Here is a 26293-nt window from a genome sequence, read left to right on the forward strand (position 1 = left end):
GTTTTAATAAATTTAAGGAAGCTTCAACATTCTTCCATTTTCATAACCCTCTACTCCCATTTCAATGCTCATTCATGATATTTCAGAGCTTTCAGAGGAGTAGTTTCAAAGAGCTCAACATAGCTAGCCATGAAATTTAGCCCCAAACACAAAAAACAAGATGAATGCATCGCTTGCTTGTAGATGAATGCATCTCAGCCCTAGGAAAATTTAGATTAATAATTTTCTATAATTTTCGCTATCAATAATTCAATTTTACCTCTAAGAAAATTCAGATCAACCAATCAGAGAAAAGAATTAATGAATAAAAATTAATTTAAAAATAAATCAAATTTTGAACTTTAACAATAAATTGATTTTGGTTATAAAAACTAATTGAGTGCCACCACTAGGAACATTTGTTCCCTACCTTATCTATAAGGCAGGGACTAATGATTTAATTGATATTTACATTAACCATTTCAAAATGATTTTCTTTTTAAGAAAGGATAGATGCAAGACTTCAAGATTATTAAATAGACATAGGAAAAATCTTATATACTAAACAAGTGCCATATAATGGCTTGTACTTGCCATTGTAATTTTATATTATACTGTAAAAATAAATTTAAATTTTAAAAATATAAGATATATTTTAACATATATTTAATTTAATCTAAAATATTAAATTATATTTTACATATAAAACAATACTATTATATTATAAAGATTATATAACAATATATTTCAAATTGTAATTCTTTCTTATAATATGTATATAGTATAATTTTATTAGATTAGTTTTAAATTATATTGTTAAAAAAACTTGTTGATGATAATTTAATTGAATATTTGGATATTAAATTATATTGCATATATGATATAGAAGAGATTATATAATAAGATAACGTATATTTTAAATTGTAATACTTATTTGTAACATGTATATATTATAATTTGTTGTTCAAAATATAACATGATAAATAATTAAATCTATGTATGCATATGATAATACTCATTGTTAATAGATTTATTTATATGCTTGTATAGTTTTGTAAATAGAATTATATTTCTTTATGAACTACTCATACAAATGGTTATCCAAAATTTTGCTACAAAAAATGCAATGTGGAGGAGACTCCAAAAAAGGGTTCTTATAACACAAAATCAATTCAACCAATCATGTTCAAGCTACTTCTCTAAGGACCATTTGCCAAGAAGTGTCTTGTTCAACTTGACAAACAGGTCACCCTAGGATTTAGAATGGCAGGGGTTCAACATGAAGTTGTTTGGAACATAGCTACCTAGATTGACTTCTTGCCAGTTCTTCTAGCCACCACAAGCCACTGAGTTGTTTTGATTCTTACTGTTATCGCAATGGTGATAGGGTTTTTACCATGTCTAGCCATGAGACACATGCTGCTGCCACTGAGGAAGCAAGAGTAATGTAGCTTTGGTGACCAATTTTTTAGTCATTTTTGTTATGACACCATAAATTAGTTTCCTAGAGCGGTTGTAGTAAAATCAAACACATTATGAGACCCATCAGAATAGGTTTTTGGATCCCTAGTTTTTAGTGGTTGTAGTGTTTGATAATTTATTTTGTGTGGATTTATGCTTGTCTACATCATCCTAATGTGGAGTGTTTGTTTCCAGGAATTACAACAATTTAGAAGTTTATAGTATTTTGCAAGACATCAATCTTGCCATGCACCCATTTAACACAGTAGCAGGTTTTCCTTGTTATCTAATATTTCTCCTAGATTCTTCGATTATGTTGTTATGTGCCTTTGATTGTGCTTTGTTGTTTTTTGTCTTTCATATGTGTATGAAATTAGGTTGTTCTTTCTTTAATTGTTCCAATGAGCTAATGTACTGAAATCATGAATATATTTTTAGAATTGATTTATCTTTGAAGATTACTTCTAGATTGCACGATGAAAAACTAGAGGGAAATACACATGGGAGATTTGAATGGCCAGTCTCCTTGATTTAATATTGTTCTTGCTCAGTCCCCATCATAGTTGAAGATTTAAATGGCTCGCACCATGATTTTGTAATGCATCTATATCCATGTTCTCAAACTATTTTTCAATATTCACCATAACAGATAAAGGAATTCCATATCTATAAATTATGTAGTTCAAAATAAATAGGGAAACTTATTTACATGTGACAATGACAAAGGGTATGGACTCAACTGACTTGGTTAAATATCCAATGGTAGTGATGATGAGCTTATGCCTATTTGAAGAGGAAACCAACTAGATCAAGTCTCCACCAATAAAAAGGCCATGGTTTTGTAAGTGGATGAAGTGCTAGGGTAGATGCATGTATGAAATTATCACGAACTTGGCATTCATGACATTTCTTTACAAAATTGTAAGCACCATGATCCAGTAACACCCTACCTAAATGATTTTCTTTGCTAAGGTGACACCACTTTAAAGAGGTCCACAAATAAATCCATGTATTTCTCTTAAGGAGCTCCCCTCACTGCATAGTGAAGACCACTCTCACAACTATCAAGGAAGATGAACTTTGCTATCCAACTTGCCCTTGCAAACTTGGAGAAAGTCAATGTAATAAAAAACTCACTAAGTAAATAGATGGGAAGTGTATGTGTAAAAAGTGTAACATAAGTCTTTATGAGTATGATTATAGGTATCTACTGCAAATGAAGACCGAAGATCACATAGATACAATGTGGGTCATTGCATTCGATGAGGTTGCTACTCAACTGCTTGATGTTATTGCTAAAGAACTATATTACATTGATTCTTTAGGAGAAGATGAAAATTATGCATGTTGAGTTATAAGAGATTCTCTAAACAAAGATTATTTGTTTAGCCTAATTTGTCATAAAGAGACATACAACAAGACAAATTGACTTAAGGCAACTGTTGAGAAGATTGAACTTGTAGATTTTGTGGTTGAGAGTGACAACCTTTTGAAATATATCAAAAACATGAGTGCTAATAACCATATCCAAGGATGAGTTATTCTGTGCTGCATGTCACCTTCATATCCATAAATGTACAATGATTGTACATAAACTATTCAATCTTCCATTTTGACAATTGTATAGTAACCAAGCAGCAATCATTTCATCCTTTATATCCATCATTGTACATTGGCAATCTATAAATATACAAGAAAATAGAGTCTCATTGACACTTCTATTTTCACTGTAAACTTCATTAAACATAACATATAAAGTAGATATGTGAATACAATTTTTGTTTCATTATGTTTGAACTCTATTATGTGCGGCTACATAGTATCAGAGAAATTAGACTAAGCCATACTCTTTGTAAAGCGTAGAAACAAATGCAAAAAAAATATGCAATAAATAACTTAACCTATCGTGGTGACTACCACAATAGTGGTGTGACTAGAAAAAAATACGAAAAATCTATACAATAAATAACTTAACCTATCTTGGTGGCTACCACAATAGTGTTGTGACTTGACCACTACAGTGGATTCCTCATCTACAACTCCAAGTACTGAATATTTGCTAATTAAATGAAGATTTTTTTTTCTGATAAGAATTCTACAATTGTAGTGAGGTCTATAGGTAGTCAACATTGGTGCAGGGCACCTAGCCACTCCAAGGTAGGATTCGAGTTGTTAGGAATGGTAGTGCAGAGGTTTGGTCCATACATTGTAATAAAAGACTCATTGTAAGGTCCATTAACACTATGGTCATGTTATAAACCATGTGGCTTAATGAGACCAAGGAGTCAGAAATAGATTGTTCTAAGGGCGAGTTAGGTTAGTTTTGGCTTAGGCAAGAAGTTTTGAGTCATTTAGAACTCTTTAGGTTCATTTGAAAAAAGTTTTAAAAGTTGTTGCAAACTTTTGAAAGCTTCTCGGGTTGCCTAAAAAGCTATTATTTGGTTGGGAATGACCATTTGGTTGTTCCAACAATTACAATAGGTTATAAACCTATCGAGTATGAGCAAAAGTAGGCAATGTAATAGAGGTGGAAGAAAGCTAAATGAAAATCCCTTTAACTTTTTGGTGAATTATGTGTTGCAGTGGATTGTGTGGTCTTTTTTTTTATTGATTTGTGATCGAATTTACTGAAGGCGTGTAGGAAATAGTCATCTATTTTGGTCTAAAACTGTTGGAGTCATAGCTTAGGTGATATCTGTGGGTTGTATCAGAAATCTCATGTAACCTAATTTTAGGGCTCTTTAGCAAATGGTGCCCTAACTTGCATATTCTCAAGTGGAACCCGCTGAAACTATAGAATATGCAAGTTAGGGAGACTTCTAACATGATTCTAGGGGTTGGAGGTGTAGTGAGTAGGGTAAGCAGTGTTTCAAGCTAACTCTAGGTCAAGCAAGACCATGTGCTTGACAAAGTTTGAAAGCCAAGTTGGAGATAGTCAAGAAGGAGGGTGCTTCTAGTTTGATGTAGTGTCGATGGTGAATGTGTTGAGTGTCTGTGGATTGCCATAAGTTTTGGGGATCTTGGGAACCCATCCTTTCCATTCTTCTTTGAAGCCCTAGTCCAACCTAATCAGCTAGCTCTAGGTACCAAACTGAGGTTTGGAGGGTGTTGGAGTAAGATCTTTTAGGAGACTTTTGGGATCCATTGAAGATTCCAAAAGTGTTTTGAACAAGCAGAGAAGCCCTAAGGTGTTAAGGAAATTTTGGAGAGAGGTGCAAAACAAGATTTGAAAAGGCTACAAGCAGTGTAGGCCTCAAAGTGGAATTTGGTGTTGTGGAATTGCTCGATCCAAGAAAATTGTGGATTGTGGCTGGTTGGGGTGTCCATAGATTGTCTTCATAGGTTGAGTTAGTGGGTGAAGTGAGGAAGGAGGTTACTTCTTTGGGCTCATTGGTTGAGCATACGCGATGTGGGTAAAAGGACTTGAGATAGGTCCTAGAATCCAAAGTTGGATTGTCTAAGCCTTTGGAAGGCTGTAAGTAGGTGGTTGCTACAAGACTCTACATTAGGTGGTATCAGAGCCACCAAGGTCTTGATTGGGAAGTCAAGAAGAAGATAGGATGTCAAAAAATAAGGAAGAGAGGAAGATCCCTCTAAGGGTAACTAATGTTGAGTTGGCCAAATTGGTCAAAGAATAGATGGCAGAGAGTAGGGCTGTAAGGGAGGAGAATAGGATGATTAAGAGGTAAATAGAGAAGCTGAGAGGAAAGGTGAACAAGGGGTCACAAGAAGACTCTAAAGTAGAAGAAGAAGGAAATTGACCAGAACCTGATAGATCTAGACAAGCCCTATCAGAGGATCAAAGGGTTATGTTGGAAGCCCTTGAAAGGGTAGGAAGAAGGGACATCAAGACATAGATCCCTATGTTTTGTGGACAGATTAATCTTGAGGAATGGATGGATTGGATTGAAACATTGGACAATCACTTTGAATGTGATAATGTCCCTAAATCACAAAGGTTGAAGATTGAAAAGGCCAAGATGAAAGGATCTACTTTGAGTTGGTGGAACTTTCTTCAAACAAAGAAGCTTGATGAGGGTAAAGATGCCATCACAACATGGAAAAGGATGAAGTTGGAGGTGAAGAGACAATTCATCCCTGAGGACTATGAAGTCCTAGTGCACCAAAAAATACAAGGCCTAAAACAAAAGGACATGGATGTGGGTACCTACACTGAAGAGTTTCATAAACTCACTTTGAGGGCAAAAGTGATCGAGACAGAGAAGCAGAAGTTGGCAAAGTACTTGAATGGCCTCAAGTACTCTATCCAAGATGAACTCACTTTTTTTAACCTAAAGTCAGTGCATTCATGTTTTTAGAGGGCATTGAAGATTGAGGAAAAATAGAGAAGGAAAGGTGACTCTCAAAACAAGTCAAGGGGGGCCAATAATAATAATAGAGGCAGAGGAAGGTTCAACAGGAGAGGTTCATTCTACAAACCCAAGAGGAGTCAAGTAATAAAGAAAATTAGGAAGGTGAGACAAGTTCAACAGGAGGTTTTAGGGGAAGAAGAGGCAATGGAAGAGGCAGATTGTGGGGAACTCTAGGAGTGTTCACTGGTAGATGTTTCAGTAGCAACCAGGTGGGACACCAAGCCTCTAGATGTCTTGAAAAGGGGAACAATCAGCAAGGAGGGGACTAGAGAGTCCATCTAACACATGAAGATGATACTCAAAGTAACGATGAAGGTAAGGGTGTTGTAGATCTAGAGCATGGAGAGTCCCTAATGTTTAATTGGATACTATTGAAGAACCCTCCAACCAAAGAACCGACACAAAGGAAGACCTTGTTCAAAACTACTTGCAAGATAAAAGGTAAAGTGTGTAAGGTTATAGTGGATTCTGGTTCTACTGATAACTTAGCTTCCATTTCCATGGTAGAGAAACTTGGATTGAAAAAAATACCTCATCCTAACCCTTATAAAGTGTCATGGCTAAACAAAGAACAACAAGCTTGGGTGAATGAGTAGGTATATGTGGAGTTTAGGATTGGGGACTACCATGACAAAATCTTGTGTGATGTGACTGATATGGATGCTTTCCACTTATTGTTGGGTAGGCCCTGGCAATATGATGTGGAATCATGCCATTAAGGAAAAACTAATGTGTATAAGATCACCAAAGATGGAAGGACTTATATCATGATACCTCTACCAGAGGAAGGAAAGGAGACTCCTCAAGCTAGCAGCATGCTAGTGATTAGAGAAAAGGAGTTTTTGAAGACCATTAAAGGGAAGGACACTACATGTTATGCCATTGTGGTCAAGCCACAAGTAGAGAAGAAGGTGTACAAAGAGGATAGAAAGGAACCTTGGAGGATAGTGGGGCCTATGGAGGTTTGAGATTTTTTGAGCCAGTATAGAGAAGTGATTTCTGATGGGAAGACATAGAATCTTCCACCTATTAGAGAAGTGATTCATTGTATTGATTTCATACCAGGCTCTAGACTCCCAAACAAGGCTGCTTACAAACTCACACCCAGCCAAAATGAAGAATTGGCTCCTTGGTCTCATTAAGCCACATGGTTTATTAATCCCTATTAGCTCCAAAGAAAGATGGTACATGGAGATTATGTACGAACTCTAGGGCTATTAACAAGATTACCATTAGATATTGGTTCCCGATGCCAAGGATGGAAGATTTGATGGATTGCCTACGAGGGGCTAGATACTACACCAAGATGGATTTGAAAAGTGGTTGTCACCAAATCAGGGTGAGAGAGGGAGATGAATGGAAGACAACATTCAAGACCAATGAGGGGCTCTTTGAACGGATGGTAATGACCTTCGGTCTCTCAAATGCACCAAGCACCTTTATGAGACTCATGAATGAGGTACTCAAGCCCTTTATTAATCACTTTGTTGTAGTATATTTAGATGATATTCTCATCTACAAAAAGAGTAAAAGAGAGCACTTAGATCATATTAAGAAAGTGTTGAAAAGATTATTAGAGAAAAAGTTAAGGATCAATCTAGAGAAGTGTGTCTTTTTGCAAGAAGAGTTGGTTTTCTTGGGATTTGTTATCTCTAAGGGGAACCTTAAGATGGATCCTAGTAAGGTGGAGGCCATATTAAGTTGGCCCACTCCAAGAACAACAAGTGAGGTTAAGGGTTGTCATGGCCTACCAAGCTTCTATAGGAATTTTATTAGAGGCTTTAGTAATGTGAGCACTCCCATGATAGACACCATTAAGGGTGGAAAAAAATGTCAGTTTAAGTGGACCTAAGAGGCTGACCAAGCTTAAGAAGCCTTGAAGAATAAGGTTGTAGACCAACTAGTCTTAGTGTTGCCAAATTTTAATAAGGTCTTCACAACTGAGTGTGATGCAAGTAACAGGGCTATAGGAGGAGGAGTCCTAAGTCAAGAGGGCAGGCCAGTTGCCTTCTTCAGTGAAAAGTTGAATGAGGCCAAGAAAAGGTATTCAACCTATGATATAGAGATGTATGCCTTAGTTCAGTCCTTAAGGAAGTGGAGACATTATTTATTGCCCAAGGAGTTTTTTGTTTACACTGATAACCATGCTTTGAGTTTCTTAAACAAGCAAGAAAAGTTGAACCATAGGCATGTGAAGTGGATAGAGTATCTCCAGTCCTATACCTTCACCATCAAGCATAAGAAAGGGGTGGAAAATAAGGTTGTTGATGCCCTCAGTAGAATAAATCTAACCATTCGGGAGGTGAGGTTGGAGAATGTGGGGTTTCACTCCATCAAAGACATGTATGTTCAAGATGAAGACTTCAAGGAGGTCTATCAAGTTCTCAAGGATATGTCTGGACAGTATCATAGTACATATGCAAATTTCATACTACAAGAAGGACTACTTTTTAAGGGGAGTTAGTTGTGTATCCCTAGGGGATCACTAAGGGAGAATATCATAAAAGAGAAACATTGTGGGGGCCTAGTAGGTCATTTTGGGTTGGACAAGACCCTTGAACTAGTTAGAAGATTCTACTGTTGGCCAAGAATGCTAACAGATGTGAGAAGATTTGTAGAAACTTGTATGGTGTGCCAAAAAGCAAAAGGAAGAACTTCTAATGCAAGACTGTATACTCCATTACAAATACTCGATAAGCCTTGGGATGAAGTGAGTTTTGACTTTGTGCTTGGATTGCCAAAGACAAGACAGGGATATGATAGTGTTTGTGTAGTGGTGGATAGGTTTTCTAAGATGGCACACTTCTTGCCATGTAAAACTAGTCATGATGCTTCTCACATTGCAAGTATCTTCTTTAAGGAGATCATTAGACTACATGGATTGCCATTATCCATAGTTTTGGATAGGGATCCCAAGTTCCTTGGTCATTTTTGGAGGACCTTGTGGAAGAAGCTTGGGACAAATGTGGCATTTTCATCAACATACCATCCACAATTAGATGGTCAAAACAAGGTGGTCAATAGGTCATTAGGAAACCTATTGAGATGCCTTACCAAAGAACATGGTTCATCATGGGACTCAGTCATTGCACAAGCAAAATTTTCTTATAATGACTCAGTAAACAGGACCACTGGATTGAGCCCATTTCAAATGGTTTACGACACTCATCCTAGAGGGGTGATGGAGTTGAGAGAAGTCAAGTCCATGGAAAGGAGCAGTGCACAAGCTACTAATTTTGTAGAGGTAATGAAAGAAATCCATCAAGAAGTTAAGGAAAAATTAGAGAAGATCACGAGGAAATACAAGGAAGACGTAGCCACCAAAAGAAGAGACCTTTAATTTGCAGTAGGGGACTTGGTTATGGCGCATCTGAAGAATGAGAGATTGCTAAAGGCAAGTTCAAAAAACTAATGATGAGGAAGATAGATCCTTTTAAGATCTTCCAGAAGTGTGGTCAAAATGCCTATAAGGTAGAGTTGCCTCCAAACATTGGGCTTTCTAATATGTTTAACATTTCTAACTTATATGCATACAAGGGACTTGAGAAAGATGGTATTGGCAATAAAATACTCAAGGAGGATGACGAAACCATCAAGTCTTTTCCTAAGGCAGTGGCACCTAAGATTGAATGCATCTTGGATAAGAGAGAAGACAAAAGGACCCGGAGGAAGATACACATGGACTATCTCATCAAGTGGAGAGACAAACCTATAGAAGATGCAAGTTGGCTCACTGAAACAACCATTAAGAGATTGGGATATGAGGCATCCAACCTACCATATCAAGAGGCTTGAGTTTAATTGGCCTGGGGAGTATGGTGCAGGGTACCCAACCACTCCAAGGTAGGATTCGAGTTGTTAGGAATGGTAGCGCAGAGGTTTGGTCCATACATCGTAATAAAAGACTCATTGTAAGGTCCATTAGCAATGTGGTCATGTTATAAACCAAATGGCTTAATGAGATCAAGGAGTCAGAGATAGATTTTTCTAAGATTGAGTTGGGTTAGTTTTGGCTTAGGAAAGAAGTTTCGAGTCATTTAGAACTCTTTAGGTTCATTTGAAAAAGTTTTAAAAGTTGTTGCAAACTTTTGAAAGCTGCTTGAGTTGCTTAAAAAGTTGTTATTTGGTTGGGAACGGCCATTTGGTTGTTCCAACGGTTACAATAGGTTATAAACCTATCGAGTATGAGTAGAAGTAGGTGATGTAATAGAGGTGGAAGAAAGCTAAATGAAAATCCCTTTAACTTTTTGGTGAATTCTATGTTGCAGTGGATTGTGCGATCCTTTTTTTGATTGATCTGTGATCAAATTTACTAAAGGCGTGTAGGCAGTAGTCATCTATTTTGGTTTGAAACTATTGGAGTCATATCTTAGGTGATATCTGCGGGTTGTATCAAAAATCTTGTTTAACCTAATTTTAGGGCTCTTCTGCAAATGGTGCCCTAACTTACATATTCTCAAGTGGAACCTACTGAAACTATGGAATATGCAAGTTAGGGAGACTTCTAACATGATTCCAGGGGTTGGAGGTGTGATGAGTAGGGTAAGCATTGTTTCAAGCTAACTCTAGGTCAAGCAAGACCATGTGCTTGACGAGGTTTGAAAGCCAAGTTGGAGACAGTCGAGAAGGAGGGCACTTCTAGTTTGATGTAGTGTTTATGGTGAATGTGTTGAGTGTCTGCAGATTGCCATATGTGTTGGGGATCTTGGGAACCCATCCTTTCCATTGTTCTTTGAAGCCCTAGTCCAACCTAATCAACTAGGTCTAGGTACCAAATCAAGGTTTGGAGGGTGTTGGAGCAAGATCTTCTAGGAGACTTCTTGGATCCATTGAAGAGTCCAAAAGCATTTTGAATAGGTAGAGAAGCCCTAAGGTGTTAAGGAAATTTTGGAGAGAGGTGCAAAAGAAGATTTGAAAAGGCTACAAGAATTGTAGGCCTCAAAGTGGAATTTGGTGTTGTGGAATTGCTCAATCCAAGAAAGTTGTGTATTGTGGCTGGTTGGGGTGTCTATAGATTGTCTCCATAGGTTGAGTCAGTGGGTGAAGTGAGGAAGGAGGTTGCTTCTTTGGGCTCATCGGTTGAGCATACTCAGTGTGGGTAAAAGGACTTGAGATAGGTCCTAGAATCCAAAGTTGGATTGTCCAAGCCTTTGGAAGGCTATAAGCAAGTGGTTGCTGCAAGACTCTACATCATACATAGTTTGCAAAAAAGTAACAAAATGAATATCCGCCAAATAAGAGAAAAAATTAATATATTTTTTTTGTATCTAATATCACACAAAGATTGTCTATTAATTTTACCTCAAAAAATTAGAAAGACAGTTTCCTTGAAAGAATAAGATTATTTTTCTTTATGGCACATAATGATGTCTATTTTTTATGGAACTAAAGGTTTCGCTATTTTTTATGTTATTGTAATTGTTTCTTTGACTGATTCAACAAACAATAAATTGGGTCCTTTATATTTAATGAAAAATTCAGTTTTGTTACCATAGGTTGTAATTGTGTTTAAACAACAGTTGTTGTTTATTCCACAACAGTTGTCATTCACTCACTCCACAAATAATTTTTTGTTTCATTTCTCTATTTTTATAAGGTCTTTCAATATGGTAAAGTTTAACTCTTTTGCCTTTTTTATGAGTTTGGGGTGTAAAATTTTTATGACAACTTTATGGGTGATTCAATTATAGAACCTCATAGAAATTCGAAATAACCCTCAAGGCAAGTATTGAGGAGAAAAGGTGTTTTTATTTGCAATTCATATTTACCACAAGTGAAAATATTTTGGATATGGATTCAATAAAAAATCATGCTACTACCTCCTAGGAAAATTATAAGAGTTTGTCTGTGTTATATTTATTCATTTATTGTTCATAGGTTTAGTTTATTCTAGGTTCAAGGTGTGTGGGACAATATGCTACTACAGATGTTTTAATTATGAAATGAACAAATTATTGTGACACACTGGAGAATTTCAATATGAGAGGATCGATGCTGATTGTTAGGCAACAATTTGGTGGAAGAGGGCCTACTAAGGTTTCCCTATGGGACCTGTTCAATAATTTTATATACTTATCATTAAAATAATGTCATGCCAAATACAAAAGGACATGATTAGCAGACATGGGAGCATAAATGAATAGTCATTATACAAGCTTAATATAAAGACAACCTATCCTATTGAAGCACAAAATGTAAGAAGAGAATCCTCATCATTCATGCCACTATATAGTGGAACCTTTCCCATATCTATATTTGGATTTCCTCATTTAAACAAGCTAATGATCAGCATCAATTGATTGCAAAAATATAATTGTAGATCAAAGAATTAGAGGAATGTTAAATGTTTAGATGGATAACATAAAAGGCAAACTTTAAACATGAACAAGATCATAAATTATATAACAGTGACATATTACAAATGATAAACTTGACTGAAACAATGATAAAGTTTTATGTTAATCAATATTGTATCAAAGCTTCAAATAGATTATATATTGAGTTAAGCTTGATAAACAACAAACTGATATGAAACAAGAAACTCAAATGAAAATAAGAAATCTTAAGTCCTCCGCTATGCATCCCAGGGCTATGAATATGAGTACCCATGCAACATAGGACATGATAGCAGTTCACATGATATTCACCAATTAAAATATGACTTGAAAAAATTTCACTGATGTCAATGAGTTTATTATACAATCCCAATCAACACTTTTCAAACAGAAATTACTATTTAAATTGCTAAATTGGAGAACGTTCTACAAACTGGGGGAGGAATATGATCTATGCTCACATGGGTGTGCCCTAAGAGACCACAAAAAGATGAAAGAGTTAAAAAAATCAACCCCTACACTAGAGAATATGAATTATGACTTCTTTTCTTTGAATTGTTTGTAATCTCAAACAAAAAAAACTTATTAAATTATTTAGATTGTCCAATCTAATCAGTATTAGACATTACAACATACACTAAGTATAGTTATTCAAAATGATTTTAAGGTGGTGAGTCAAAGGGTTTTAACTCTATTGTTCACTTATCAAGACCCATGTTAAGCTCAAAGCTTAGTTGTAGAAAAATTCTTAGATTTGTGTAGCACTAAACAATTGACAATAGCCAAAATAGTCAACGTCAAAAAGTATGCTAATGATTTGAATGAGACAATATTGAATTGATACAATAGATTTGTGGGAAAATAAATTTGTACTAGGATTTGGTACACAATTTCATTTTAGATCATCGTTTGACATTTTAAAGGATTTCACACAAGAAACACCCAAACAAAATAATAATATTCCAAAAATTTGGACTCATATGTAGTTGTGGAAGATGAATATATTTTTTTATGGGCCTAAAATTATTAACATTTTAAACACCCAGAATATGCCCTTATAGACTTCATACACATACAAAACAATGAAAAGAACTAAACACAATCAAAGACACATAACAACACTAGCAAAGAACCACGAGCAAAGAAGAAAAACTTACTAACATGTTGAATGGGTGCAAGATAAAATTGATGTGTTGTGAACTATTCTAAACTTCTAAATCTTTATGATTCCTATAACAGAATAGTTCACATTAGAAAGATGCACACAAGCACAAATCCATACAAAACAAACTATCAACCAGTATGAAATTAGAGCCTCCACAAACCTACTCAAATTAGTCTTATAGTGTATTTGATATCACCTCCATGGCTCTAGAAAATACATTTATAGCGCCTCATCATGGAAGCTACATTACCCATTCCACCTTGGTGGAATCAACATATGTCATATGGTTGGATACAATACAAACTCTATTACCATTATGACAACAATAAAAAGATAAACAACCTAGTGGCTCATGCCTATGCAGTCATTGGAAGAACTGGTTGAAAGATAGTCCAAGTAGCTCTGTCTCAACAAGATTCATGTCGAGTCTCTATCGATCTAAATCCCAGGGTGAACCAATTTTCAGAAGACAGTCTAAGTAGCTCCGTGGCAAGCCTCTGCAAATGCAAATACTAGGGTGAACAATTTGCAGGACTAAATAGGTTGTGTGTGTGTGTGTGTGTGCACACCCGCACACATGTATGTATGTATGTATATGTGTAGTTGTGTATGTATAATTATGTCAATAAGATATAATCTAACTAATGTTATTTCATCAACATTCCCTCTTCATATAAATGACTTACAAAATGTTTTACTCATAAAATTGATGATGCAACACAATTGTTCTCTCTTCAAACAATCTAGAAAGATTTATACTGTAAGAATTTGGTATAGCTTTGATACCATGTAAGAATTTTCCTTAGGGTAAGATTCACCCAAGATCATAGAATTCAAACACAAGCACAATCGTAGACCAAAAAAGAGTGTGATCAATATATCTGAGTATGTCCTCATACATTGCTCTGTATTGTATGTATAAACACACTAGGAGTGCCTATATATAAAGGTCTCTCAGGAGGCACCTATAATGTCTCTAGAAAGAACATGAGATAAGATAAGCATGATAACTAAGCACAAGTCTTATCCATCATTCTAGATGATACGATAAGAATGATGAGGTGTATCTCTAGTGGAGATGTTGTAGACACCATGTGCTTAATTAGTATGCTAACTCCTGTGTTGTAGACACCATGTGCATAAAAGAGGTGTGAACTCCTATGTTGTCAACATGACAACTCATAAGAGTGCACATACTCCTAGGTGACTAATAAATAAATATAAAAATAATGCATTAACCTAAGTAAATTTAAGTAAGTGTAAATAGTAAATATGTATTTACACCAACACCCCCCCTTAAATGCAACTTAGGGGAATGCACTTAAGCTCACAAAAACTAGGATAAAATGCAAAATGGGTCCTGGCTACTAGGCCATGTTAGGTATCCATGTACATAATGAAAATGCAATCTCTCATAAAGAAGAGAAAGAGGAAAAACCTCATGGGAAAAACCCTCCCCCAAAAAGAGAGATAAAAATAGGATGCATGGATGGATGGGTATGACATACATCAAGTATATACAATAGAGAAATGGGAGAAGGAAAAAACCTCCTAAGAGGAAAAAGATCCCCCCATGAAAGAGAAGAAGAAGGAGACAAGGTAGTCCCCCCCACCCACCTAAAAGTAGTGTACCAACCAGTGAGAAATGCTCTAATGTAGAAGCTGATCCATGACCATTGAATGATGTTCCTCCCCTTTGGAAGAATCAAATGCAAGGGTACAAAGGAGATGCATCCCCTATATGGAGAAAGAATCTCTATGATGAATAATGTCTTTGAAACCTTCTCAACTGTCCCTGTGTCGATACTGATGATGGCTCCTTCCAAAATTGCTGAGAAGTAGTGCAGATCAAGCAAGGAGTGATGTAGAAATTGTTTCAAGAAACCAACAGTTTTCTCAAATGATAGAGGGACCTCCTACACCTGCTATACATAAGGATCCACAATCACTTCAGCCTGTAAAGACTGATCATGTAGAGAATGCACATGAGGGTCAGAGTGAGCCCTCACAACAACTATAGAAGGATCATCCTCAGCAAAGAGAAGCTGTAGATCATCAAAGAAGTCTCCCAAATCTACTATGTGTGATTCCACAAACAAACTTGAAATGTCTACCAAGAAGTCATCCACTGATGCGAGAACTGGAAGATAAAGTGTACCCTGCTGTAATGAAGTACATGAATCTGTCAGTGTGGCAATAGATGAAGAATTCACCTGAAAAAGAAGACAAATATCATCAAGGATGTCTCCCACATCTTCAATGTGAGACTCCATGAATAGGCCTGCAATGGTTGGAAGGAAGTCTTTGCATGAAGGTAAAGTAGGAAGACATGAAGTGTCCTACTGCACTAAATCTGAAGCATCTGTGGTTGGAACAAGATCAGTAGGAGCAATAGGAGCATCTAGAGGTGTGATCTTATTTGGAGTTGAAGAAACCATAACTAGAGTGACTGGATGTAGAATGTCCTCTGGAGATGGAGGAACACATGGATCTCCATATGCTTTCCAAACAGACATCCAAATATCATAAGAAAAACTTGCCATTCTAAGAGAAGCAAAAGATTCCTTACTCATACTGTTATATAGAAAATGATGAGGTTGCACAAGTTGTGTCCAATTAAAATGTGGTGGCAATGAATAGAGATAAGGAAGCAATTCTTGATGGTCTCTTAGATGATCAAGTATCAAAGCACTCCATTTCTGATAGTTCCTTGTTGTCAACTATGGTCTAAAAGCAGACTGACATATCTAACAAGACTCCATGAGATCAATCAATGAACCTCCCAAAATGTAAAAGAAATCAAAGAACCCTCCCTAATGTATGATTTAGGCACTTGGTAGCCACTTGCCAATTTAGGGCCAATTTTTGAAAGCAATATTTCTATCCACATAACCTATAATATGATTATAGATCTGGAAAATAGAAAAAAAAAATGCACTTTCAAAAAAAATGGAACCTGATTTGGAGTCCAAATGAGGCCATACTAAGCATTTTAATTGGAAAAAATTAGGATTTTTGAGTTGTAGAAAAATTTAGGAACATAAATCTCAAACCACCTGCATCAATGTATAGATCATGAAATTCTACCCCAAAACAAAAAAAATTGCTTGCAAAAAGGAGTCTGTATGAGGGAGATATCGTTGTTTGAAAATCGCTACTGCTATTATTTTTTCTGAATCGCCGTTGTCATGCCTCCAAAAATCAAATGGCTCTAAATTTTGCCTTAGATGTTCAATTTGGATGAAACAAAATCTGATTTGGGGGTTTTTTGACCTTATGAATGTGATGCAAATATTTGATTTGCACCAGCAAGCACCAATCTTCACCTTCAAAAAATCTCTCCTATGGCCTGATGGCCAAAAAAAATTTGAAAAATAATGCAGATCCAAAAAAATTGTAGAGATGCAGATGAAAAAAAATGTAGATCTAAAAATTAAATGTACAGATTTGAAATGATCATACCAATTCTGCAAATTGGTCCTTCGAGTGTCGATTTGCAAAAAAAATTGCCTCAATTTTGACTATGCCTAGGGTAGGCGAAAGTATAGTCAAATTTCACCGAGTCAACACACTAGATGCAATGGTGAGGTCTACTTTGGCTCCAGACACTCCCAATGACTGCGATACTCTAGATCTGGGTCAAGGTGTTGAAGCAAGAAGATGGTCTCAAATAGCTATGTGAAGAGAAATTCTCCAAGAGCTCTGATACCATGTAAGAATTTGGTATAGCTCTGATACCATATAAGAATTTTCCTTAGAGAAAGATTCACCTAAGATCATAGAACTTGAAAAAAAGCACAATTGTAGACCAAAAAAGAGTATGATCAATATATCAGAGTATATCCTCATACATTGCTCTGTATTGTATGTATAAACACACTAGGAGTGCATGTATATAAAGACCTCTCATGAAGCACCTAGAATGTCTCTAGAAAGAACCAAGAGATAAGATAAGCATGACAACTAAGCACACGTCTTATCCATCATTCTAGATTATAGGATAAGAATGATGAGGTGTATCTCAAGTGGAGATGTTGTAGATACCATGTGCTTAATTAGTGTGCTAACTCATGTGTTGTAGACACCATGTGCATAAAAGAGGTTTGAACTCTTGTGTTGTCAACATGACAGCTCAGAAGAGTGCACATACTCCTAGGTGACTAATAAATAAATATAAAAATAATGCATTAACCTAAGTAAACTTAAGTAAGTGTAAATAGTAAATACATATTTACACCAACGGATACAACATATGGAGAATAAAGCTACAATAGACAATTGGGATTTCCTCTTCCCCTTCCAAACTACTCCTTGACACTAATAAGCAATAGATCTTTTTGGGACCTGTAAGGAAGTTTTATAGTCATAAGCGACTAAAACACAATTTTTTCATTTTCACATTCCAAATTTGGAGGCATGTACTTTTTGCAGATGTGCTACATCCACATAAGAATCTAAGAAACATAGGCACACATGTATAAGGCCAATATGCTTTTCCAACTCTATTTCTTTGTAGCTTTATATTGCAACTATTCATATGTCTATATCAATTTTTCTATTCAAATCTATTTGACTTGATCATGATTGTTTGAGTTCAATAATTAATCACATGGAATCAATCCATTCCAATCATTGCTTAAACCAATGAAGAATTATAGATGAATCCTTCTAGTTGCTTCATTTATATGTGCCCCTAAAGATCCCCATGTATAAGGTTTATGTGATGACTACAATTTCTAGGGTGATTTATGCTCAAATTGATTTGTTGAGTTCAAGATGAATTGATCATTGATGATAATTTGATTGTGTTTATCTTTGTTGATTGATAGATTGTGTGATTTCTTGATGATGATATATTGATGTTTTCTTTGAATGATCTTCGTACACACTGTCACACATTCTTTATGGAAGAGTCACACCCTTGCTCACACCATTACTATTCTTGAAAACATTTTTTTTACTTGCAAAGTCGCATAATGTTCTATATCTGATTGATTGATTGAATTATTGTTTCCTTTTTGAATTGATGATTTATTCCATAATTCTTTCAATGAAATGATTTGTTCATTATATCTATTTCTTGAGGGAATCACCACCCTTCATAGTTGCCTTTGAGAATAATAATTTATTTTTGAATCAATTATTTCTTTCATTTCCAATTGTTGATTGATTCAGTGATGATGATCCACGAATGTCCTCAACAAATGAAATCATCTCCCTTTTATATCTCATGTTTGAGGGTGTCCCAATCTTTTGACCATTCATTAGAATTAATAAAATTTTAATTATACTATATTTAATTCATCATTGTTATTTATTATTACACTCCATTATAAAAGAGGACATTACATAATGTATTAGGGTCCTCATAACTCTTCATCCTTTGTAAGATAAAATGAGTTTATGACTACACAATGTGTGGATTGTGCTTTTTAGTGTTTTATGAGTTTCTTTCTAGAGTTTCTTCCTCTCTATCTAGCCCAGTGCCTTATTTAATTTTTATACATTTCTGCAAGCCCTTGCCTCCTATCTCTATTCTTATTCCTGTGAACATTATTTTAGAGTAGCATTAATATAGAGTACACAAAACTTTTCCTCCTCCAGAGGTTTCTCGGGTAGTGAAGTTGGCCGAAGCTTCTTGTTGTTTTGTTCCATGCCCATTTTCAAGCCCCTATAGTTTCTGCAAAACCCAAAATAGATTTAGAAGCTCTTGAGAAATTATTTGCTAGGAGTTAATTTTAAAGGAATTCTTCAAAACACCTCTTCAATTTTTTGTAGTATTGTATGGAAATCTTAAAATATATATTTTGAAGCAATGGAATTGCTACTGCTCATGTCTATAATCTCGGTGAAGAAATCACAACTATCTTCTATTTGGAGTACCCCCTATCACCTTGGACTCCATGTTGTTGAACTCAAAGAATTCCAAGTAAGGGATCTTGCCTTTCTTTTCAAATCTTTCTATAGGCATGCAATCTACAACAAGAATTGAGTTTCACTTAAAAATTTCTTTTGGTAGTACCCTCATACATGGTCTCAATGCCCCTATGTGTCTATTGTGTTTTCCAAATAGAGAATCCATATATATCTTGCCTCTATGCATTTGTAGGCAATGTTAAGAATAATATTTTGAATTAGGATGCACTATAAAATCTAAGTTCCTAAAAACTTTGTTTGCAAAAATAAAAATGTCGTTAGATGCAATGTACTCATAAAAGAAGAAAGTGAGCAATTTCCAAGAAAGCTTCCAATGTTTTTGGAAATGACTGAGACCTACCTAAATTAAAAAGTTCAAGCTTCAATAGCCAATCTTTATTTGATTGGATCGTTACCTACACAATTATTGCCTTAAATCTCTCAATCAATGCCTCAATTTGGTACCTTATAGAAAGCTAGACAACCAACAAACCTTTTTTCTATTTGGAAGGGTCAAGCTTCTCACCCTCCAATAATGTGTACCCTCTAAAATTTTGGTCCCTCAATACTTTCATCTTTTCTTCCAATGGAAGCTCAAAAAATTTGTGGGACTGATGTGATAGGTCATTAAAAGGCTCTTGGAAAACACCATGATTCATCAAATAGAAAAACTTGGTGTCTAAGCAAGCTTGCAACAACATCAAGTATATCAATTTATGGAATAGTATGAAATGGATAAGTGAATCTATGAACAATAAAACATCTATCTTAACAAAGATGTGGACTTGGTGAGGTTGAGGTTGGAGAGATCTATGGTCTTCAAGGCCATATTTCTCTTTTTTAATCTACTCTTGAGAGAACCATGAGTAATTTGTGCTTGGGTACCTATTTAACTAAATTTTAAGCAGGATATGTCACATGGATTCACAATAGCAAAAGCCTTATTAGTATCTTGACAATAGTAAAAACTAAAATAGCTTAGTGGCTTGTGCATTTGCTATGGTTGGAAGAGTTGTCAGAAGGCATTCCAAGAAGTTTCTTGTCAAGCCTCTATGGATCTAAATCACAAGGTGAACCATTTCTTAGGCTGAACACGACACTTCCTAATGAAGGATCCCCAGAGAAGTAGCCTATGGCCACAAGACTCGATGAAAGAATATTTGATGTGAAAAAACAAACACAAGCAATTTATATGCTCAATAAATTTTCAAGTGCCATGTGGATGGACCTAAACATGCTTGCTTCAATCAATTAAAAGGATTCAGAGTCAATGAGAAAGGGAATATCTACATTGTAGATACCCTAAATTTCACCATTAGGAAGATTGGGCAAGAAGGTACATAATCATATAGGATAATGTGAACACATAAACCTATCCCCATTCTGGACGATGATGTTGACCTCAAACAATATCCAAGAATTGTCAAGAGAAAGGAGATTTGTGACAATTTCATTACAATACTATTTTAAATTCTTCTAAAATAAGTATACTCTAAACATAGAAACCTTAGTTAAAAACAAAACAAAAAAAAATGCTTTCCCCATAAAGCATTAATGAAGTGAGCAGGAAGTTTTCACCAAATAAAAAATTTCAAGACCCAAATAAAACATTGGTTGACACCTACATACTCGAATCAACATTCCAATCATATCGAGATTGTCTTCATAGTATAGCTTATATTATTGACATCTTGTGTATATGGGTACCTATCTAACATAAGATGCAAACTCCAATGGAGGAAGTGAGACATTGGTTGTGATGCCAGTCAATGATATACAATGATTAGAGTTAAAAAAAACAAAGTTAGAATATTTATGAGAGAAGGGTGCGACTTCATAATATTATGCAATTTGAGAAAGATCAAATGCAAATATGATGAGTAAAACTCAAATTCGAGGCCAATAAATTGACCCTATCCCATTGTCTTAAGAAGAGCACAAAGAAAAATATACAAAAAAACTAAGAAATATGCTCCACTCTCCAAATATATTCTTCTTTGAGATCTTTCCATAAGTAACACAATACTCACAAGTGGTACATCATACTAGTCAAATAGTCATGAGTATATTGCTTTTTCCAATGCATCTTGGTTGGTAACTGCAACAACTAGACAGAAGCGATTGAAAGGGTAATGTAGGAACATATTTACAACCAATAAAAAATCCAAATTATCGTTAAAGAAAGGAGTCATACATGAATAACTTCATTGCCATTTTAAGATGAAATATAGTTGTCTCACCTTTTGGGCTATTTGGTGTGTTGAATTGTATGTGGGCATATGTTAGAGCTTTTGTTCCTTTTTCTTGGCTTACAAAGCACAAAGTTGTGGGATGTAGATCTAGAGAAAACTAATTTGGATTTTTTAGTTGCCACATAATATTTACCTCATGTGGATTCAAATAGCCAACGTGCTTCTAGATGCACAAGTGATACTGGAGTTGCACGTGGTTTCACTAATCTGCCTACATCCTCTAATGTCAATGATGGCATTGATCTTGATCTTGGTGATGACCCATATGATGCTTGTATTATTTTATCAATTGAACCAATGAACAAATAATTTAAGATATCTAACATAACATTTAAGTTTTGAGAAAGTGGAGATATTTTAGAGGACAGTAAGGTGAGTAAGGCATTGTGTGAATATTTTTGAAAGTGTTGGAAACATGCACCACATTATAGACTTGGTTGAAAGGGGGGAAACTAGGTATAAATGTATAGCCAAATGCTTCACTAGGCCTGTTGGCACATAGGTGCTTTGCTCTCCCACCATGGAAGATTGTCGCTTCACCAAATAACTCGGGGTTACTATGACCACCATGACGATGTTCTATAAACATGCTAGCCATTATTATTTTTACCATATCATACTCCATTCTCCATCTAAACAAGTGTATTTTAGGACCTAAAATCTGTTGTATTTGAAGTCGTGTCAGGCAAATTACATTCACCATTGGAAATCGCTCTGCACTTGTGAGTTGGGTGTTTGATCTCATGAAGCATGGTTGTTGGGTGCGTAGATATTAGCTAAATGGAAGATCATTAGTTTGTATAAACCATAAATCCCATCTTGTAATGCCACCTATAAAAAAGTTATAGATGGTTTACATGAAAGAAAATTTGTGAAAATTATTGCATAGGAAGAATTGGTAATAGAAGATAACACAAATTTGACTATGAAAAAGATATGTTTCTAAGAGTCACATAAGTGCAGTACTAAGTTTTGTTCAAATAGAACACAAAGCCATCAACCTTTGGCCCGTTGTCAACAAGCTTATCCTGTATAACTGCTTCACAACAAGATTATCTCACAAATTAAGAACCTACTTGGGAGAAAATTTTCTAGATTAGTAAAATATTTGTAACATAATTGAAGGATTTGATCAATACAAATCCACAAAGCTCGAAGAATACTTGCATGTAAAAACCTTTCATAGAAGAAAAAGATGAGAGGAGGCAAGGGTTTTGTTATGAAAATATACAAATTGTATTCTCAGAAATGAAAAAGATGTAGATAATTACAAATGATCTATCTTTATAGTAGAAGATTGAAACCTGAAAAGGGTAACCTAAAAGGTAAATGCTATTTAGTAATTACTAATTAATTATTATATAAGAATGCAAAAGGCGCATAAAGGGAAACCTTAAGAAGGGAGAAAAGGTAATTTAATTAATGAAATTAAACTAATTTTTTTCTCTAACACCCCCCCTTAAGATGAGCAATAATGCAACTACAAACAATACAGAAAGAGCAAGGAAACTACAATGCAATGAAAAAGAAAACTTGGGTCTCGATAACAAGGCCCGATGAGATACCCAATCATAATCAAATCTCCATGAAATGGAGAAATACATAAAATCCAGTAAAAAAAACTCTACTCCAAAAAGAGATAGAAAAGAATATACAAATGAAACATCTCAAGAGAATCTCTCAAGACCATAAGTACAATGAAAGCTTCCATGATAAAGTTTGAGACTCCATAAACCCCCTCCCCCCAAAATGGCAGAACTATTGTGTCAATGAGCATACAATGTGGTTCCAATCTAAACGAAAAAAATGTAGTGGAAAAGGATGATAAAACCCATGTATGTAAGGTATAGCTGGAAGTCCTAGTTGATGCTCAAAGGAGAAAGCATGAGAATCCTAAAATAGAATCTCCAATGAATGTGGAATAATAGGTGTGTTGAATCTATCATCTGAGAGGAGATGTGTGTTCTCTGATATATCCTCAACAACTACAATATGTTGCTCAATGGAAGATCATTAGTTTGTATAAACCATAAATCTCACCTTGTAATGCCAGCTATAAAAAAGTTATAGATGGTTTGCATGAAAGAAAACTTGTGAAAATTATTGCATAGGAAGAATTGGTAACAAAAGATAACACAAATTTGACTATGAAAAAGATATGTTTCTAAGAATCACATAAGTGCAGTACTAGGTTTTGTTCAAATAGAACACAAAGCCATCAACCTTTGGCCTATTGTTAGCAAGATTATCCTGTATAACTGCTTCACAACAACATTATCTCACAAATTAGGAACCTACTTGGGAGCAAATTTTCTAGATTAGTAAAATATTTGTAACATAATTGAAGGATTTGATCAATACAAATCCACAAAGCCCGAAGAATACTTGCATGTAAAAACCTTTCATAGAAGAAAAAGACAAGAGGAGGCAAGGGTTTTGTTATGAAAATATACAAATTGTATTCTCAGAAATGAAAAAGATGTAGATAATTACAAATGATCTATCCTTATAGTAAGATATTGAAACCTGAAAAGGGTAACCTAAAAGGTAAATGCTATTTAATAATTACTAATTAATTATTAAATAAGAATGAAAAAGGCACATAAAGGAAAATCTTAAGAAGGGAGAAAAGGTAATTTAATTAATGAAATTAAACTATTGTTTTTCTCTAACACCCCACCTTAAGATGAGCAATAATGCAACTAAAAATAATACAGAAAGAGCAAGGAAACTACAATGCAATGCAAAAAAGCAAACTTGGGTCTCGAAAACAAGGCCCGATGAGGTACCCAATCATAATCAAATCTCCATGAAATGGAGAAATAGATAAAATCAAGTGAGAAAAACTCTACTCCAAAAAGAGATAGAAAAGAATATACAAATGAAACATCTCGAGAGAATCTCTCAAGACCATAAGTACAATGAAAGCTTCCATGATAAAGCTCGAGACTCCATAAACCCCTTGCCCCCAAAATGGCAGAACTATTGTGTCGATGAGGATACAATGTGGTTCCAATCTAAAGGGAAAAAATGCAGTGGACAAGGATGATAAAACCCATGTATGTAAGGTGCAGTTGATAGTCCTAGTTGATGCTCAAAGGAGAAAGCACAAGAATCCTGGAAATAGAATCTCCAACGAACGTGGAATAATAGGTATGTTGAATCTATCATCTGAGAGGAGATGTGTGTTCTCTGATATATCCTCAACAAATACAATATGTTGCTTAATGACTCGAGCTACAATAGGAGGCAATGTTGAAGATAAATCCTATGCAAGAGATGGAATCTGAATAGGAGGTAGAGGTGTAGAAGTCACAACACTGGTCTCAGGAATAACACATAAGTTCAAGTGACCTGACTTCACCTCAGTAGACTCTCGTGACAAAAAAGAGCGAGTCTCTGATAATGGAGATAATGGACTAGAATGTGAGAAGGGATATAGGTAGGTAGTCCCTATAGCAATAATATTTCTTGTCTCACCATCTTTGATGTGCACTAAATCCTATGAAAACTCAACTATCTTCCCTGTCCCATTGTGTGTAATCTCATATATAGAGAGAAGGTTAGAGGACAAAGATGGAATGCAAAGTACATCATGAAATGTACCATCATCAATGTCAATAGAAACTTTCCTGTATATAGTCATAACAATGTTATTTCCCATTAAAATGTGTGGAGTAGGAGAAGTCTCAAAAGAAGAGAATAAATCTTGAGAAGATGCCATATGGTGTGAAGCACCTAAATCTAGTAACCATCTAGAAGAATGAGGAATAGTACTTGCACATAGTGTATCACCCTTTCCTATATCCTTACCATTTGACTAAAATGATGATGAATAAGGTCTGTGAGAAGTAGAAGGAATATCAATGTTGCTCTTCTGAACAAGAGCTGTCAAATCTGAAACGTGTTTGGCATAGCCATCTAACTTCTTCTCATAGAAATGTGACTCATCATGATTAGGCTTATTACAATAAGCACATTTCGGTCTTTTTGGCTTAGATTTACCCCCTTAAGGAGGAGGTGGCCCTGATGAACTATGAGTGCAGGAATCAATCTGAAACTCTATAGAATGAGATTTATGAGTCTTTTCCTTCATCCTTGAAGATGTTTGAGCTACCAATGCATGACTTTGTGAGTCTATGAGAGAATCCAACTGAGCGAGCTTAGCTTTCTCTTGAGTCAACCAATCACAAAAGACCTCAAAGGATGGCATGGTAAATCTCTTACCCAAAGCATCTTTGGTGGAATAGAAGGTAGAAGAGAAAATCTAAAAGTTTCCATGAAGCTTAGAAAGAATCATGTAGATACACTCAATATCAATCTTTTTTTTCCCACAACCCTGCAATAAAGATCTTAGTTATTTGAATTTCATCAAGAAGTCTTAAATTGAGGGAAAAGAATCTAGTATAAGTGAGGTAAGCTTTGCCTCAATCTGAAGTTCCTTGAACTCATTCACTATACCAAACAAGCCTTCAAGCTTGGTCCACATAGCTAGAGGGTTATTGCACCCATTAAGATGAAACTATAGACTATCGGAGACCTATAAAGCAATCAATCCTATTGCCACATCCATTTTTTTAATGTGCTTCATGACCTCAAAAGGCCTTTGTAAAACTAGTTGCACTACATCTAAACAAGGCCACAACCCTTTTGACCAAAGAAGCCATGTCATCAAGGTCTTCCATGTGTGATAATTATGAGGGTTCAAAAGTTCTAGACAAGAAGAGGTCTTGGCCATTGTTTTATAAGGGGTTTTTGAAGTTCTCTAATATGTTGATATAATACCATAAAGTAATATAAAAACACCCCTCA

The sequence above is a fragment of the Cupressus sempervirens genome, chromosome 7 (assembly GCF_028749045.1).
Source record: "Cupressus sempervirens isolate cs-2001-9-10 chromosome 7, ASM2874904v1, whole genome shotgun sequence".
In the NCBI taxonomy this organism is placed as follows: Eukaryota; Viridiplantae; Streptophyta; class Pinopsida; order Cupressales; family Cupressaceae; genus Cupressus; species Cupressus sempervirens.